Source organism: Trifolium pratense, linkage group LG1, assembly GCF_020283565.1.
Source record: "Trifolium pratense cultivar HEN17-A07 linkage group LG1, ARS_RC_1.1, whole genome shotgun sequence".
Classification (NCBI taxonomy): domain Eukaryota; kingdom Viridiplantae; phylum Streptophyta; class Magnoliopsida; order Fabales; family Fabaceae; genus Trifolium; species Trifolium pratense.
The window spans coordinates 26,042,199-26,062,529 of record NC_060059.1 but is presented as its reverse complement, the minus strand read 5'-3'; the positions used below and the strand labels follow the sequence as shown (position 1 = coordinate 26,062,529).

The 20,331-nt window shown below is 36.5% G+C and overlaps 1 pseudogene; it reads left to right on the top strand.

Moving 5' to 3' along the window:
- The first annotated feature begins 4,024 nt into the window (after nt 1-4,024).
- On the top strand, nt 4,025-6,099 carry LOC123891213 (annotated as a pseudogene).
- The last annotated feature ends 14,232 nt before the right edge of the window (nt 6,100-20,331 follow it).

Genomic DNA, 20,331 nt, shown 5'->3' with positions numbered 1-20,331 from the left:
CCTCTTAACATTATTCAACTTTTGATCTCTTGGCTTGTCTTCAAATTGCCAAGATTCATTTTTCTCTTTCATATTTTTCTCCTCCTGCATGAAAACTCTCCAACCATCCATGTTTGCCACATTTGCATCACCCAAAGGATTGACCATAGCAATATTGCACATTTCGAAAATTTCAGCAAGAGGTTCACACTTTTTAATAGAAAAATTAGCATTATCATCTAATTTTCCTTCGGCAGTTTCAGAGCTTTGGCCTTGGAGATTTTCTACTCCGATCTTCTCTTTATTTGAGGCTTCTACTACATTTGGAGATGTATGCATTGCCGTTTGCTTCCAATCTATCGGAAAACTTCTATTTCCCATTTTAATAGACATTAGTTCACAACCAATAGGATCAAATATGGTGCACTTCATATCCTTAAAATGCAAAGTGTAATGTTTTTCCAACATTTGTCCAACACTTAACAAATTTTGATTCAACTCAGGCACAAATAAAACATCAGAAATATATTTAGTACCTGAGAGAGTTTCAACAGCAACAACTCCCTTGCCTTTGACATCAACACTTTGTCCATTGCCAATGGTAACTTTTGAAACAATTGTTTTGTCTAACTTCTTGAACAACTCTTCATCATGGGCCATGTGATGTGTGCATCCACTATCAACCAACCAATTTTTCTTATTTTTGTCGGTAGACAAACATGTTGCTGCAAATAAGTATTCCTCCTCCTCATTTTGATCAGCCACTTGTGCCTCAACTTTAGGTTGTACTTCATTTTTGCAAAATTTTGCAATATGACCCGGCTGATTGCATTTGTTGCAACGGAAATTAGGTCTACTCCAGCATCTGAAATGTGGATGATTTGTTTTTTCACAATGCTGACATGGAGGATAATTTGCCTGCTCATCTTCAGCTTTACTACTCAATTTATTAGAACCTTCTCCTTTCTGGAAGTTGTTCCATTGGGCCTTTTTCTTCTCTCCTTTGTGGCCTTGATTGAGCTTCAACTTTGCTTGTAAAGCACCTTCAATCGTGCCTTCCTCCCTCATAAGTCGCCTTTGTTCTTGGGCTTGCAAAGCATACACCAATTCTGACAAAGTAATGGTTGACAAATCTTTGGAGTTTTCTAGAGAAGAAATGGTGGACTCAAATCTCTCAGGAACAGTTACAAGAATTTTTTGGACTATCCTTGTATCAGAAAATTCAGTTCCAAGCAATCTTACATTGTTGACGATGCTTAGAAGTTTGTCAGAATACTCCTTGATTGTTTCTGATTCCTTCATCCGCTGCATCTCAAATTCTCTGATCAAATTCAGCACTTGCATCCCTTTGATTTTCTCATTTCCTTCGTACTCCTGCTTGAGAAAATCCCATATTGCTTTGGCTGACTTCAGAGTCATAATTCTTGTAAAGATTGCTTCAGAAACAGCAGAAAAGAGATAAGACTTTGCCTTTGATTTTCGCTGCTTTTTCGTCTTATGAATTTTAATTTGTGCAACCGTTGGATTGTCCGGTAATGGATCAATCTCATACTCATCCTCAACAGCCTCCCAAAGATCATTAGCTTCAAGATAAGCTTCCATTCTGGTTGCCCATAAGTGATAATTTTTACCCTAAAAAACTGGCAATTTTATGGCTAAGTTTTCTGATTGCATTTTGATCTCTCTTTTTTTTTTTTTTTTTTTTTTTGGTGTTTGATGGAACTCTCAACCTCACTAGGTCCCTCAAGAAAAAAGTTCTAGATACCACTGTTGGTTTTTTTTAGAGGAAGGAGGAATACAACTCACTCAATTTTATTGATATTATCATCCTTTAAATACAAGAAAAACATAACATAAAAAACATAAACATAAATCAGAATTAAACTACCTTAAATTTGTAACACACCAACTAATACTCATAATTCCTATAGTTAAAACTAGTAACAATAGGAATCCTAAGAAACTCAATAAACTCTATTAAACTATAATAATAATATTGATTCAAACTTTCAACACATTTTTTTATAGGATTTTGTGTTTTTGACTTTTTGAAGTGCGACTTAAAGGTGAATAAGTGGAGTGTCAGGGGTTCGAACCTCGACTCTGCACATCAGGGGCGGACCCAACCATGAATTATTAGTGTGGCTAAATTTTTTAGCATTACTAAAAAAAATTCATCATCATCCCAATAATTTAGTTAAACAACAAACAATATATAAAATTACTACTAATACAATATGTATATCCAGGGACGGACCTGGAGGGGGGCAAGCAGTGGCCAAGGCCCCTGCTCCCCCTTAATTACATACATACATATACATAATATATCATATACAATATACAATTAGTATATTATAATTTGTAATTATCTCTATTATTTATCATTTAGATTATATAAATAAGAATTTAATTGATATATATTTATGGTGTAAAAATATTTATATTGTCGAACAATTATAGGTGTTGAATTATTAAAAATATAGTATTTTAATTATAAAAAAAAATAGTTGTTTCAATTGGTAAGAGTTTTCGGTCTCTTAAGTAAGTGATCAAAAGATTGATATTTGGCTCTTGCACATGAACAAAATTAGATTAAGGGGGAAGAACTCATTTTTTGTGCCCCACATATTCCCCGGAGACGTTTAGTCACCAGTCACTATTAAACAAGAACTTCGTAAAAATAATACTATAACATAAAAAAAAATTACATGGACAGTGTAACAAGAAACCTACATTAATTTTGATTATTTTACTATTTTTCGGCCCCCGGTGTACTAAGCTCCTGAATCCGTCCCTGTGTATATCCAAAAAAAGAACACCAATAATAATCCATAAAATTTCTACTAAAAAAAAATCAATAATCTAACAAACTATATCCATAAAATCACAAAATTTCTATTCGAAAAAAAAAAGACTATAACTTATTGAATATATATGTTAGATCATACATATTACTATTGTTTGATAGTTTATTTTGATAAACTAATTCAATTAGCTTATAACTTATTATTTTTTATTCCAATTTTACCTATGTCATCTACTAATTGAAAAACTTAAACCTATGTCAGTTCAATCGTTAATTTCACTCATTACTACAAGTTCAATTAGTTCTCCATAATTTTTTGACAAACAAAGTCAAAGTTGATTATTATAAACATAAAAATATATAACTTAAAATAATACACTATGCATAACCAATAACTTGAAATCAACAATAATAGACTATAAACTAATATTTACACTAATACTTAAATTAATGTGTACCGAGAGATTTACGGTCATTAATAATAAACTCTAAAGTAATATTTACATTAATATTTATATGAATATGTATAAAGAATAATTTTAAAATATTTAGAAAATTGTTATTATTATTTTTTTTAGAAAAAAATTGGACTAGACTGGTGTGGCTATAGCCATACCATGCCTCACACAGGTCCGCCCCTGCCGCACATATAGTTTGTACCAACTGAGCTAAGCTATGGGAACAAAACAAATTTCTAAATCATATATTTTAATATTATCTGATTTTAAATATAAATTTAAATCTAAAATTTTCAAAAAACATTTAGGCATATTATTCTTAATTATTTTAAGACAATATATATTTTTTAATGTAATACTGTAGTTATTATGAGAGAGAATAAATAAATTTTTTTTTGGCATATTATTTTAACACTTTTTTTTTTGTGGTGTTAAGAAGATTTGGATTTGGATTTTATTGCTAAGCCGTAAGATCTCCTTCCTTAATTTCCTCAATTGGATTGATTTGCTGTGATCTCTTTTTTTCTGTCAAGATTTTCTGTGATCTCTTTTTTTTTTTTAGTCAAGATTTTCTGGGATCTCTTTCTATCAAAAAATAAAACTAAATAATAATCTGACATGCAACAAAAATATATATTTTCACAAAATCATGCCAATAAAAGTGGAAGCCAATTTCTTGCATCCTAAGTTTTTCTCTCTATTTGCCTAAAAAAAAAAGTTTTCTGATCTCTGCCAAGAGACCCTAGAGCAGCAAGACAGTGACCACAACGTCTTACAGATCATGAGTTCCATCATAAAACTACCTGTCACAGTATTGCTGATAATCATACTTCTAACAAATACCGCCCATTCTTCGTCTTCTTCATCGACGACGCACACTAATAATTGGGCTGTTTTACTCTGCACCTCTCGTTTCTGGCACAATTATCGACACATCGCCAACACTTTATCGATATATAGAAGTGACTAGGAATACCGGACGAAAGAATCATCCTCATGCTACCCGATGACATGCCTTGTAATCCAAGAAACCTTTACCCTTCTCAAGTTTTCAATAATCAAAACCACAAACTCAACCTCTACGGTGAAAAAGTTGAGGTCGATTATCGTGGCTACGAAGTTAATTTAGAAAACTTTCTCCGTTTACTAACAGGTCGTCACCAATTAAACACTCCGAGGTCCAAACGTCTTCTTACCGATGAAGGAAGTCACATTCTTTTGTATATGTCAGGTCATGGATCTGATGTAGGGTTCAAGTTTCAGGACAAGGAAGATCTTTACAGTGACATTTTTGCAGATGCTGTGAATGAAATGAAAGAGAAAAAAAGGTTTAAGGAATTGTTAATAATGGTGGATACATGTCATGCTGCTACTCTTTTCACACATCTTTCTTCACCTGGTGTTTTAGCAATTGGAAGTAGTCTTCAAGGAGAGTCATCCTATTCTCATCATTTCGATTATGATTTAGGTGTTTCGGTCATTGATCGTTTTACATTCTATACTCTTGCTTTCTTTGAGAGGATTAATTTATATGATAATGATTCTTTGAGTAGTCTTTTTCATTCTTATAATCCTAGTTGGTTAGGTTCAACTCCTTATTACAAAGCCGGTCTTTATCAGCGTCGTTTAGAAGAGGTACCTGTTACCGACTTTTTTGGATCTGTAATGAAAACAATACACACCGATTCGGCCTATACAAAATTTGGGAGAGCTATAACTAAAATTTCTTTGGATCAATCAAGAATTTTGAGAAATTCTTCTGTTTCTGCTGATGAGGATCATAGTAGAGAGGAACATTTTGAGGATGGTGTTGGATTATGGAGTACTATTGTTAGCAAAGTGAATACCAAGTTTGAAAGCAGGGATGGTTTAGTTTACTATTTTTTGTTGCTGGCTATCATTGTAGATGCTGCAATGCAACGTTGGTGGTGGATTGTATGATTATTATTGTTATCTCTAATATATAGTGAAATGCTGTTTAGGGTATGTTTTATTTGTAATGTAGGAGTACTTGTACTATATATTATTATGACTTATTTGAATTTATCTACTCATATAAACACTGAGATTTCTTTTTAGAGATTGTTTGAAAGGACTTATGAAAACAACTTATGAGTTATATGTTGTTTTCAACTTATTTCTATAAGCTCTCTGGATAGCTTGTAAAAACAATTTAAACTTATATGGAATAGTTTTTATATATTAAAAAAAAAGTATTCATCTTTTGACTTTATTCAGCATTGTGAAAAAGATAATTGAAATTTGATTTGAACATAGGCATTAGACCAGAACAAATTACTAATGGGTGGGACAGTGTTTTGGTAACTCAGCAACAACTGAGATAATTGGGCCACATGGTGGCATTGGGCTTGGGGTTAGCAGGCCCAAATCTAATTAAGAAAAACCTAATTTGGATGAAGGATGAGTCATATTTTGTATGCTCTTGCGTTTTTTTTTGTTGTTGTTGTTAAATCTCTGGTTTCCGGATGAAGGGCCCTGATAATTCAGAATTCGGCCGCAAGATAAATAAAATCTGATCAATAATTATTCACACTAGGAATCGAACTCAGGTTTTTATGCTCTTGCAGTTTTGTTTTATGCTTTTGGTTACAATTATCTCTCAATTAGGCTTTTAAATCATGGCCACATTCTTCATGTCACAACTCACAAGGAGCCTCCCGTGTTTGAAATTCTGTTGTTAAAACTGTGTAGGTTTTAAAACCTGATTTTGGTGGCTCTGGTTTTGGAGGCATTATGCGCAATAGTGACTATAATAATCTAAGATTAGCTAAGACACAAGGGTTCAATAGTGTTATTATTGAGTCAGATTCCACATTAACCATTGAATTTGTTTAACATGCGACTTCTCCTCTTCATCCTTACGCTCCCATCATTCGACAAATGCAACACCTTCAATTGTTGAATCGAAATATCTCTTTCCAGCAAAACTGCAGCGTCCGTCTCCTCGGATGACACCCTCAAGAATTAGCATAGTTATATAACTGATGTCTTAAGTGTAGTTTGTGTTGTAAAACGGTTTACTGACTTCTAAAAAAACAGAAAAACGAATTTTCAAAATTGGCAACGAAACAAATTATTGGCTGAGTCGCGTACTAGGTCGCTTTCTTTAAGACGTTTCGCGGAACTACTCGAAGAAGTGCACTGTAGTATATCAACCGCGAAGTCCCCAGGATAAAACAGCCGTTTACAACCGTTCAAATATTGAAACAACAATAATTTTAACGAAGAAGGAAAAATAGAGAGGAAAGAAAGCAGTTTCTCAGAATGCAGAGAAAAAGAAAAGTGAGTAAAAACTGAAGAAATGAAGTGGTATTTATAGGCAAGTAGGGAGCTGGAATCAGAGAGTTTTCAGGAGCTGAAGTTGCTCAGTCAAATGAAAAAACGTGGCAAAAAATCAGGGATTTAAGGGACACGTATTTTTGACCGTTTAACAGATTTAAATCTGTTCAGACTTGGTCTAAGCACATTTAACATGTGCGAATTAAGGGACACACTAAAAGAAATTTAAATTCAAAAATTTCTTTTTCTTAGTATTAAAAAATTAATATATCACCCAAGCCCAAGCCCGAACCGAACCGAGCCGAGCCGGCCGGCGGCGGCGCGCGCGCGTGTGATATTCGACATTGTGTGTGGTCTCCCTTTCTTACAAAAGTGGGTACCCCAAGGGCACACCCTTGGGTTTCCACCTTGTGGTATATAAACACTACCAAGTAGTGTGATTTTTCCAATGTGGGACTCAAAGAGTCTTTTTTTAATTCACACTACACATGGTTCTTGAACTTGTGTTTATTTCAATACCAAGTTCCCTCCAAATTCCTTCATCATGTTCCAACAATCCCCCACTTGAATTTAAAAAAAGTTGTTTCAGTCATAACGTTAAACGTTTCAGTAAGATTGTGCATAAGCGAAGGTGAGCTAAGTCTTGGAACCTTCACGTAGCCAGTAAGAGCCTGATTAAGCAAGAGTGACGTTTAGTCTTGGAACTCTATCTCAGATTTTCCTCAAACCAGCACACAACCTTTCTTAAGGTGTTTTCTAAGGCCCGTGCATTAATGGCCCTGCACGTCTATCCCAGTTTCATGAATGCTCTAGGAATTCGCCCCGAAACTCCAGAGGAACCGGCCTCAGTTCCACATTCATATAGGTGATTCTATCAAGAGTACTCCTGATGTACTCCACTCCTATAGAGTATAGATTTCATTAAGAGTTTTGCTAACTCAACCTTTCTCATTTCAGGATTTATGCCTCTTAATTTGCATGTTCATCTCATATTACTCACAACTTGTTGTTTACCCATTGGAACCTAATTCTTGGGATCTCCAGTCTTTTAGGTTGGGTTACCATCATAAGTAATTCACTTCATAGGCATTAGTCCCATCTTGACAGATGTATTTTGGACTTTCTCTCTAGCCAGTCCTTTCGTCAAAGGATCTGCTAGATTATCATTAGTGCGTACATGATCCACTCTCACAGCACCTGTAGTGATGAGCTCTCTCACTGTGCTGTGCTTTCTTCTAATTTGACGTCTTTTACCGTTATAAAAACGATTCTCAATTTTAGCGATAGCTGCAGTACTATCACAATGGATCAAGACAGCAGGCATATGTTTTTCCCATAAGGGAATCTCAGATAACAAGCATCTCAACCAGCTTGCTTCTTCACTAGCAGTAGCTAGTGCTATCATTTCAGATTCCATAGTGGACTGTGCCAAAATGGTCTGTTTCTTAGACTTCCATGATACAGCTCCACCGGCTATACTAAATATAAAGCCACTAGTTGCTTTGGAATAATCTGACAAGGTGTTCCAATCAGCATCACTGTACCCTTCAAGTACAGCTGGAAATCTCTGATAGTGTAGTCCGAGATTCATGGTCCTTTTCAGGTATCTCATGACTCTCTCAATAGCGTGCCAATGCTCATTACTGGGTCTGCTGGTAAACCTACACAAGAGTCCCACGACATAGGCGATGTCGGGTCTAGTACAATCAGTGGCATACCTAAGACTACCAATGATGCTCGCATATTCTGTTTGTCTTACGCTATCACCAGTGTTCTTAAACAGTTTTACACTGGGATCATAAGGTGTGCAGGCAGGTTTACAGTTAAAGTAACCGTATTTCTTCAGGATCTTTTCCACATAATGTGATTGATCTAGGGATATCCCCTTCTCAGACCTAGTGATTTTTATTCCAAGAATCACACTTGCTTCTCCGAGGTCTTTCATATCAAAGTTGTTACTCAACATTGATTTCACATTATTTATGGCAGAAAGGTTTGAGCCAAATATCAACATGTCATCTACATAGAGACATATTATAGTGCAAATGTTGCCATCACATTTATAGTAAATGCATTTGTCACTCTCATTGAGTCTGAACCCATTCAATATCATTAAGTTATCAAACTTTTCATGCCATTGTTTCGGAGCTTGTTTAAGACCATACAGAGATTTATCTAACTTGCAGACCTTAGTTTCTTGTCTATGTATAACAAACCCTTCCGGTTGTTCCATATAGATTTCTTCTTCTAAGTCACCATTTAAAAAAGCAATTTTAACGTCCATTTGGTGTACAATTAAGTTATAAAGAGCTGCTATTGAAATAAGTACTCGAATGGACGTTATTCTAGTGACAGGTGAAAATGTGTCGAAGAAATCTATATTTTCTCTTTGTCTAAAACCTTTGGCTACAAGGCGAGCCTTGTATTTTTCAACTGTGCCGTCGGGTTTTAGTTTCTTTTTCAAAATCCATTTGCAACCAATAGGTTTGCAGCCGGGAGGTAAGTCTACTAAGTGCCAAGTTTTGTTAGATTCTAGAGAATCCATCTCATCATTAATAGCTTCTTGCCAAAGATCTGCATCCATCGATGACAAGGCTTCTTGAAGATTTGCTGGATCTTCATTCAATGTAAAGGTCGCATAATCTGGACCATAGTCTTTAGCAACTCTTACACGTTTGCTTCTACGAAGTTCATTTTCTACTTCGTCATTGCTATCCGCGTTTGGTATCACTGGTAAGTGACTCAACTCAGGAATATTATCCTGTTCATTGCCCCCACTATTTCTTGATTTAAAGGGAAATTTATTTTCATAGAAATCTGCATCATTAGATTCTATGATCACTTTTTCATTTAGGTCGTAGAACCTATATGCTTTACTGTTTGCTGCGTAACCAATGAATACACATTCATAGGCTCTACTAGCGAGTTTAACTCGCTTCGGGTCCGGTTTGCGGACATAGGCTAGACATCCCCAAGTTCTTAAATAAGACAAGTTTGGTTGTCTTTTCTTTAATATTTCATAAGCGGATTCGCTTCTTTTAGATTTGGGAATTCTATTCAAAACAAAACAGACAGTCAAGATTATTTCCCCCCACCAATGTTTAGCGGCACCAGAATTTAACATAATAGCAACAACTAATTCAGTAAGAGTTCTATTCTTTCTTTCTGCTTTACCATTCATTTCAGGGGAATATGGTGCAGTCGTTTCATGTATAATTCCGTGTTGTTTATAAAAATCATTAAATAAACTAGAATTATATTCGGTTCCCCTATCACTACGAAGTCTCTTGATTTTCGTATTAAATTGATTTTCTATTTCTTTCACAAAAATTTTGAACATATCAAAAGCATCACTTTTATTTTTGTTGGGTTTTGTGTTTGGCTACATTTTGTAAAAGCCAACTTTGCCAGATGCTGGACAAAGATGCTGCAACATCCTCGTACAGCATCCTGATGCTCTGTTTTAAGTGCAGAATTTTTTCTGTCAATCTCGTTCAAGATTTGCTTCAAATATTAATTCCAGCACGTGTGTATATGCAAGACGAGACTTACTGCACAAGAATTGTCCAAGTCGGCCTAAGGAAAGTTATTAAAAACAAAAATATAATTATATTATATTTTTGTTCGATTTTTTTGTTTGGTACAACACAAAACATATTTTCAATTTTAATCTAGGTTTGGCCGCAATTCTCACAGCTGTACAAGTCTGAAGACCTAACTTGGACATCAAGACAATTGAAGACTATAAATATGTGAAGCCTCAAGCTATTATTCTCATGTATTCTAAACCGTGTTCTTTACAAAGTGTGAGTTTTTAAGGTTTAGAGTTTGTGTCTTTTGTCAGCCTTTCTTGTGTCAATTTGATGCAAGTTTAGGACTGTGTTTTGGTTGTTAATTGTAAGCTACTCCTAAGCTTTGAAGCACGGAGTTAATGTGTGTGATTCACTCATAAGCTTTTAAGCAAGAGTGTGGTCTAGTTTCTAGGAGAGTGTCTCCATCTTGATTATTATTATTGACAGCAACATGGTACGTGTTGTTAGAGGGAATTTGGGACGGGGTCTCATTATCTAAGAGGTTCTTAGGTAGGATTGCACGGGTAGTGTCTAGGTGATAAGTCAAGTACCGGGTGTTGGTCGAGGGCTTTGAACTAGAGCTATTATAGTGGATTCATTCCTGGATTGGTATCCCCCAGAGTAGGTGACGTTGCACTGAACTGGGTTAACAAACGATCTGTGTTATTTATTATTCTGTCGTTTATTGCTTTATTTTATTCAGCGCCTGTCTTGCTGCAACATATGCTATAGCATCTTGTGCAGCATTGTGTTCACTGCGTGCCAGATTTCAATTGGCATCAGAGCAGGCACCCTTTCTGGTTATAGGGTGAGCTCCAGGGAGAATGTCTGGCAACATGGACAAAGAAGGAGGGCTTGTAAGCAGACCACCGCTTCTAGTTGGTGTCTCCAACTATGATTATTGGAAATCACGCATGATTGCTTTCCTAAAATCTATGGATAGCAAAACTTGGAAAGCTGTTCTGAAAGGATGGGACCCCCCTGTGGTCATGGACAAGGATGGAAAGCCAACACTTGAACTAAAAGCTGAGGAGGACTGGTCTAAAGAAGAAGATGAGCTTGCTTTGGGAAACTCAAAAGCATTATATGCATTATACAATGGAGTAGACAAACACATTTTCAAACTGATCAAAAAATGTGTCTCAGCCAAGGAAGCATGGAAGATTCTTGAAACTGTTCATGAAGGTACTCCTCAGGTAAAAATGTCCAAATTACAGATCCTTACTACTCAGTTTGAAAATTTACGTATGAAGGATGAGGAAACAATTCAAGATTTTCATATGACTATTCTAGATTATGATAATCAATTTGATGCTTTGGGGGAGAAAATTCCCGAAGAAAAGTTAGTAAGAAAATTGCTCAGATCTCTTCCAAAGAAATTTGATATGAAAGTCACAGCTATGGAAGAAGCCAAAAACATATCTCAGATGAAGCTGGATGAACTGGTTGGATCACTCCAAACTTATGAAAGTGTTGTAAATGGAAGAAGTGAAAAGAAAAATAAGAGCATTGCTTTTTCATCCAAAAATGATGAAGAAGATCTAGAAGAGGATGAAGAATCTAATGAAAGTATCTCTGAAGCTATGGAGTTGCTGGGAAAACAGTTCAACAAAGTTCTAAAACAAATGGACAAAAGACCCAGACCAAATTCTAAGAATGATGCTCCAGGCACTATGCGCAGCATTGTGAATCAAGGAAAACCTAAGAGTGATGAAAGGTCAAGCTTAAACAAGAATATTCAATGTCATGAATGCGAGGGATATGGTCACATCAGACCTGAATGTCCAACATATCAGAAAAGAACGAAGAAAGGACTAACTGTCAGTTGGTCTGATGATGATGACTCAGAAGATGATACAACATCTGTGACTGCCAAATATATCTCAGTCTTAACAGGTACTATTACATCTGATACAGAATCTTGTGATGGAGAGGTAACCTACGAAGAACTTGCTGATTCTTACAGAGAACTCTGCCTCAAGAGTGGAGAAATATGCAAAGTCATTGAGAAACAAAAGGTAACCATCAATCAATTGAAGGCAGAAAAATTTGAAAATATATCAAAGATGGATGAGCTCCAGAAGAAGGTAAATTATCTATCCTCTGATCTTGATGAAGCTAAGGAAGTCATTGAAAAATTAAATGCTGACATTTGGCGTTTGAGAAAATTCTCTGACATGTTGTATAAAGATGATGATCATCTTGATAAACTTCATAAAGCTGATGGTCAACTAGAAGAAATCTTAGAGAAAAATGTTCTAAAGCCTAAACATATTGGGCTTAGTTATGAGAATGTCAACAAACACAAAGGTTACAGCCCAGATCTCACGTACATGCATCCAAAAGAAACTCATAAGTGAAAGATGCCTCAACAGATGCTACAACATCATAAGCAGCATCCCTTGTCAAAGAACAAAAGAAAACATCACTCTTGGATATGTCACTACTGTGGCAGAAAAGGGCATATAAGACCTTTTTGTTACAAATTGTTTGGATACCCTAACAGGCATCATCAGCCTAAACCAGTTTCCACAACTGCCTCCACTCAACAAGAATGGAAACCTAAAGGTAAGAATGTGAAGACCAGTGATGATACTCAACTTGAGAAGAAGATTACTGCTCTGATTGCTCACACATCACTTAGAGCTTCATCAAGGGAAGACTGGTATTTTGATAGTGGTTGTTCAAGACACATGACCGGAATTGAAAAATTTCTTGTTGATTTAAAGTCTTACTCAACTAGTTTTGTAACTTGTGGTAATGGTACTAAAGGAGAAATTGTTGGTATAGGGGAGCTCAACAGTAATAGCTTGCCTAAACTAAGCAATGTGTTGTTAGTAAAAGGATTGACTGCAAATTTAATAAGCATCAGTCAATTATGCGACCAAGGGATGAAGGTAAACTTCACCAAGTCTGAATGTTTGGTTACAAATGATGAGGGTGAAATTTTGATGAGGGGCGTCAGATCAAAAGACAACTGCTACTTATGGGTTCCCCAAGAAGAAGCAAATGTGTCGACATGCTTAATCACGAAAGAAGATGAAATAAAATTGTGGCACCAAAAACTTGGTCATCTCAACTTAAGAAGCATGAAGAAAGCTATACCTGAAGAAGCCATCAAGGGCTTGCCAAATCTCAAGATCGAAGAAGGAAGCATTTGTGGTGAATGTCAAATTGGAAAACAAACCAAGAAGCCACATCCAAAGCTGCAGCATCTTACCACTACCAGAGTTCTTGAGCTTCTACACATGGATTTGATGGAACCTATGCAAACTGAAAGCTTAGGAGGAAAAAGGTATGCCTATGTTGTTGTAAATGATTTCTCTAGATATACCTGGATAAATTTTATTAGAAAGAAATCAGAGACCTTTGATGTATTCAAAGATCTATGTATTCTACTTCAAAGAGAGAAAAACAATGTTGTGAAAGATGATACAGAAGATGCTACAGCATCTATCCTAGGTAGCATAGATTCTGAATCTATTGAGGAATTCAAGAATGATACAGAGATTACTACACCTGAACCAATCTTTGCTACTTCAAAGAAAGGGTCACTCATTCGTACTCAAAAGAATCATCCTACAGATCTGATTATTGGTAATCCTAATCATGGAATTACTACTAGAAGGACACTTGACTTAGCTCCTAATGCTTGTTTTGTTTCTAAGTTTGAACCCAAAAATATGATGGAAGCCCTTACTGATGAGTTTTGGATAAATGCTATGCAAGAAGAGCTAAATCAGTTCAAGAAGAATGAAGTTTGGGACTTAGTTCCTAGACCAGAAAATACTAATGTGATTGGTACCAAGAGGGTCTACAAGAACAAGTCTATGCTAGAGGGGTATTGTGATGCTGATTGGGCAGGTTGTGCAAATGATAGAAAAGGCACCTCAGGAGCCTGTTTCTTTTTAGGCAACAATCTTATATCTTGGTTCAGCAAGAAACAAAATTGTGTATCTTTATCTACAGCTGAATCAGAGTACATAGCTGCTGTTAGTAGCTGCTCCCAGCTATTATGGATGAAACAAATGTTGTTGGAGTACAATGTGGTACAAGATGCTATGGCATTGTACTGTGATAACCTTAGTGCAATCAATATTTCAAAGAATTCTATCCAACATAGTAGGACGAAGCATATTGATATTAGGCACCATTTTATCAGAGATCTAGTTGAAGAAGGTATTGTGACTCTTGAGCATATTGCCACTGAAGAACAACTGGCTGACATTATTACTAAGGCTCTAGATGCGGTCCAATTTGAAAAATTGCGAGGCAAACTTGGGATTTGCCTATCTGAAGAGTTATAGCAATTATTGCAAGTGTGGCGTGCAGTTTTCTCTTCAACTTATTTAGTAATGCACGCTGTTATGGGTAATGTTGAAACATCTGAAGATTTGGTAAGAATTGTGTGTTTGTTGATGATAAGGATGTTTCTTGTGGTGAGAAAGTATCTGTCAGAGAAAGTTATGTGGTGTTCTCCTCTGCTGTGTTTAACATTTGTTGGTAATGATATTAGCGCTCCAACTGAGGTCAAAGATGACTCTGTGTTGGAACATGTCAAGAAGAGTGTTCCTGAGAAAGATGTTGCACATGATGCTACAACATCTGCAGCACGGGAAAATTTGGATAACATTGTTATACCCGAGTCTCCAGATAATGTTATTGTTTCTAACAAAGAAAAGGGTTCTGAAGCAACTACTACTGATAATGTTTTTGTTCATCATATCTATGTGATCCCTTATGTTGATGATAGTGGTAAAACTATGTCTGTTCCTTTGAATGTTGATGAATCTGCTGAGAAAGATTCAAATGTTATTTATGTAGACAATCTCAACCTTACTGAGAGGACTTCTGCTTCTAGTACTAGGAGGTTAAGGAGCAATGCTGGTAAAGGTGTAGATGTTTCTAATGTTCCTGTCAAGACTGCCAAGGAAAACAAAATCTATAGTCTTAAAAGACAGTGGAGTAAGATTACTGGGCCCTCTGAGCCAAAGAAGAAGCTTTTGTGGAGGAAGACTATTTCCTCTAGTGATTCAGAGTTTGAGGAAGACCAACATGCTACTGCATCGCCTGCAGCATCCTCAAAGAAGTCTGTGAAGAAAAAGAGGATCCCTCAAGATGTATTCCCTGTACCCATTGACAACATTTCCTTTCATTGTGTTGAAAATGTTGACACTTGGAAGTGTGTGGTAAAGAGAAGGCTTGCTGTTGAGAGGAATTTAGTGAAGAATTCTCACAATGCCAAGAGCTTGTTGATTTTATTAATGAAGTGAACTTGATGAGAACTGTGACTGGGCTGGGTAAGTGCTTTGAGATGCTTACCAAAGAATTTTTGTAAACATAGGAGATGACTGTGATGATCCTAAAAGTCCAGAATTTGGGATAATGTTTGTTCATGGAAGTATGCAAGACACTCACTGGAAAATACGTTCTCCTGAACAAGATTGCAGCAGCCAACTGGGTTCCAACTACTCATTCCAATATTGTTGCTACAGGTTTGGCTCGGTTTATATATGTTGTAGGGACCAGATCACCTTTTGACTTTGGTTCTTATATTTTTGATGAAACTGTTCTGCATGGTAAGTCATGTGCTGTGAAGATGCCTATAGCCTTCCCTACACTGATGTGTGATATTGTTCTGGCACAACATCCTGGCATCTGTACTGAGGCTGATAAGAGAGGTTATGATTTGTCTTTTTGATTTTAGACTGCTTGAGTAACACATGCTGCAGACTGTGCTGCATCATCTGTCAATCTGTCATCTGATGTTTTGCCTATAAAGCAAATGATTGTTGACCTCAAGGTGTTCTCCAATGTCAGTCCTGGTGTTCTTGATGGTAATGCAGGTGGTAATACTGAGGTAGAGGAGGAGGACTCTGACGCAAGTCCTTCTATGTGACCTGCTTATGCTTTATTTGCATGTCCTTTTGGATTTTAATTTGTGGGCTACGCCCTGATGCTCTCTGGATTGTAACATGCATAAATCCATGTCTTTGGGTCCGATACTCCAGGTTTTCTATGCCCTGATGGTCTGTCATATGCACTTTATGAGTTCCTATGCTCTGATTCTCTCTGCACTCTATGTTTCTCTATGATCTGATAACTCTGTGGAAGTTCTGCTCCTACTGTGTGGCACTGACTTTATTTGTCAGAATTTATGGCTAAAAAGGGGGAGTAAAAGTGTTTGTGTGCATGATGTGATGAAAAATGCTATAGCATCTAGTATAGCATGTTTTATGTGATATGCATGTTTTGAGGGGGAGTGAATGTTTATGCATAAATTGAGGGGGAGTAGGTAGAATTTATTTTTCTACTACTTTTAATATGCATGCTTATATAGGAATTTATTTTTCCTATTCTCTGTGGCGCTACTTAAATTTTAAGGAGTTTATTTCTCCGATCTTGAATCCACTATGTGAGAGTTTATTTCTCTCTATCTGTACTTTGAGGCTAAGATGTGTTATGTTCCGCTGTTGCATGCCTCTGATGCTTACGTGCTAGCTATCTATTCATCTGATGAATTCTTTTACTTTCTTTCCTAGTTGTGTGCGTATGTTGACTCGAAGGAAAGTTCAAATAGCTTAGCATCGTTCTACTTTCTTTCCTAGTTGTGTGTTTATGTTGACTCGAAGGAAAGTCTAGACAGTATCTCTCCATGCACTGGGCCAAAGTTGTTTTAGCCAAAATTTGCCAAAGGGGGAGATTGTTGGGTTTTGTGTTTGGCTACATTTTGTAAAAGCCAACTTTGCCAGATGCTGGACAAAGATGTTGCAGCATCCTCGTACAGCATCCTGATGCTCTGTTTTAAGTGCAGAATTTTTTCTGTCAATCTCGTTCAAGATTTGCTTCAAATATTAATTCCAGCACGTGTGTATATGCAAGACGAGACTTACTGCACAAGAATTGTCCAAGTCGGCCTAAGGAAAGTTATTAAAAACAAAAATATAATTATATTATATTTTTGTTCGATTTTTTTTGTTTGGTACAACACAAAACATATTTTCAATTTTAATCTAGGTTTGGCCGCAATTCTCACAGCTGTACAAGTCTGAAGACCTAACTTGGACATCAAGACAATTGAAGACTATAAATATGTGAAGCCTCAAGCTATTATTCTCATGTATTCTAAACCGTGTTCTTTACAAAGTGTGAGTTTTTAAGGTTTAGAGTTTGTGTCTTTTGTCAGCCTTTCTTGTGTCAATTTGATGCAAGTTTAGGACTGTGTTTTGGTTGTTAATTGTAAGCTACTCCTAAGCTTTGAAGCACGGAGTTAGTGTGTGTGATTCACTCATAAGCTTTTAAGCAAGAGTGTGGTCTAGTTTCTAGGAGAGTGTCTCCATCTTGATTATTATTATTAACAGCAACATGGTACGTGTTGTTAGAGGGAATTTGGGACGGGGTCTCATTATCTAAGAGGTTCTTAGGTAGGATTGCACGGGTAGTGTCTAGGTGATAAGTCAAGTACCGGGTGTTGGTCGAGGGCTTTGAACTAGAGCTATTATAGTGGATTCATTCCTGGATTGGTATCCCCCAGAGTAGGTGACGTTGCACTGAACTGGGTTAACAAACGATCTGTGTTATTTATTATTCTGTCGTTTATTGCTTTATTTTATTCAGCGCCTGTCTTGCTGCAACATATGCTATAGCATCTTGTGCAGCATTGTGTTCACTGCGTGCCAGATTTCAATTTTTCATTAAATAAACAAAAGTATAATCTGAACAATCATCATTAAAAGTGATAAAATAACGTTTGTTATTCCTAGTCATGGTTCCATCTAGTTCATATATATCAGAATGTATAAGGTCCATTGGTTCAGATTCTCGTATTACTGATTTATGTTTGCTCTTTGTTATTTTTGCTTGACTACAAAATTCACATTTTTCTATTTCATTAAAACTAAGTTTAGGAATTAATCCTAAGTTACTAATATTCAAAATTGAGCGTTTATTAACATGACAAAGTCTAGAATGCCAAATATTAAAATCACACAAAGAGTAAACAGAAGGAGAAATTTTATTAATAATAAATTCATCAACATTCAGCTTAAACATGCCATCAGAGGCGTACCCTTTCCCAATAAAAATACCATTCTTAGTGATGGTGTACATATCAGCCCCTATAGTTTGATTAAACCCAGCCTTATTTAAGAGGAAACCAGAAACAAGATTCTTCTTCATCTCAGGAACATGAAGGACTTCTTTCAAGATAAGAGTCTTTCCAGAGGTGAATTTCAAAACCACATCTCCAACACCAGCAACATCAGATGTATGAGCATTACCCATCTGCACCTTCTTATTTTCAGCATTCGTGTATGTTTTAAACATAGCACGATCATAACAGACATGGCGGGTAGCGCCAGTATCTATCCACCATCCATCAGTACCACCGACCATATTAATTTCGGTGATCATAGCAGCATATGGCTCATCAGCCACATTCACATTAATATGTGCAAGATTAGCCGGTTTAGGCCTCTTTGGATTTCTGCACTTCTTTGATATATGACCTGTTTTCCAGCAATTGAAGCAATAAAATGGCTCAACAGCGTCATTTCTAGGAGGTGGTTGTTGCTGCTGTTGCTTAGCAATATGGCCCCTAACCGGGTTACCACTCTTAACTCGGTTTTGAATGCGGCTCTGATTCTGATTTTTCAATGGTTTGCCCGTAGGCTTCAGAGCTGCACCGAATTTCTTTTTATTGGTGTTAGAAACAACCAATATCTTTTCTTCCTCTTTCATATCTTGTTTCCGAGATTCTTCTTCTATTCGAAGACGGGTAATCAGACCCTCAATGGAAAACTCCTTTGTCTTATGACGGAGCTGATTCTTAAAGTCCTTCCAACTAGGGGGCAGCTTATCAATTATAACAGAAATTTGAAACTGCTCATGTAAAGGCATACCTTCAGTTATTATCTCATGAGCAATCTTCTGCAGTTCATGTGACTGCACTTCCACCGACCTCTCATCAACCATCTGGTATTTCAAATACCTACTGACAGCATACTTCTTCACACCAGCTTCCTCAGTATCATACTTCTTACTAAGAGCCTCCCACACATCACTGGCTGTATTGTAAGTTCTGTAATAATCATACAAATCATCCTCCAATCCATTAATGATATAGTTTTTGCAAACATAATCATTATCAATCCAGAGCTGCCTATCTATTTCTAGTTGCAGTGCTTTTTCTTTAAGCTGTTCTGTCGTGGCCTTGCCTTTATCTTTCTCGGCAGATACAGCATCACCGTTGGTGTTAACGGTCTGTTCATTAGTTCCAGAAGCCGAAGCTTCAGCAGGAACCACAGGAATGGGCTGTTTCAAAACGTAGGCACATTTTTTAAGAGTCAGGAAGAAAAACATTTTTTTGCTGCCAAAAACGGCCTTTCGGTAGCACTGACAGATGAATTACCAATAATCTCTTCATTTTTGACCGTTTAACAGATTTAAATCTGTTCAGACTTGGTCTAAGCACATTTAACATGTGCGAATTAAGGGACACACTAAAAGAAATTTAAATTCAAAAATTTCTTTTTGTTAGTATTAAAAAATTAATATATCACCCAAGCCCGAACCGAGCCGGACGGACGGCGGCGGCGCGCGTGATATTCGACATTGTGTGTGGGCACACCCTTGGGTTTCCACCTTGTGGTATATAAACACTACCAAGTAGTGTGATTTTTCCAATGTGGGACTCAAAGAGCCTTTTTTTCAATTCACACTACACATGGTTCTAACAAATGTGTTTACTTCAATACCAAGTTTCCTCTAATTCTTCATCATGTTCCAACAGTTTGCTCTCTCGTTCTTCTTGTATTTTAATAAAAACTAATTAGAGCAACCAATCCAAAGTTTATTATTTGATTAGCCTCTTGAAAGTGGAGGTTTCTTGCTTGCAAAGCATTGTTAGAATAATGTTTCAACCTTTCAAGTCTTAAGACATTGGTATGCTCATATGGCCCTTGTTTGCTTTGAAGTCATTGTCGTATATTGCAAATACATTAAATAAACTACTTTCAATTCAAAAATCGTTGGTTGGTCCACTGGTGATTGACGCTGGACTCGGTAGTGAGGACTACAATTTGATCCCCGCAACTGTGATTGAAAGGGTGCTGAAACCACTTAATGTCAGAACTGACCCCTAACCAATTAATTTTCTACATATATCATTAAAAACTATATATATAGAAAATGAAGTACACAAGTGTTCCAATCCAAA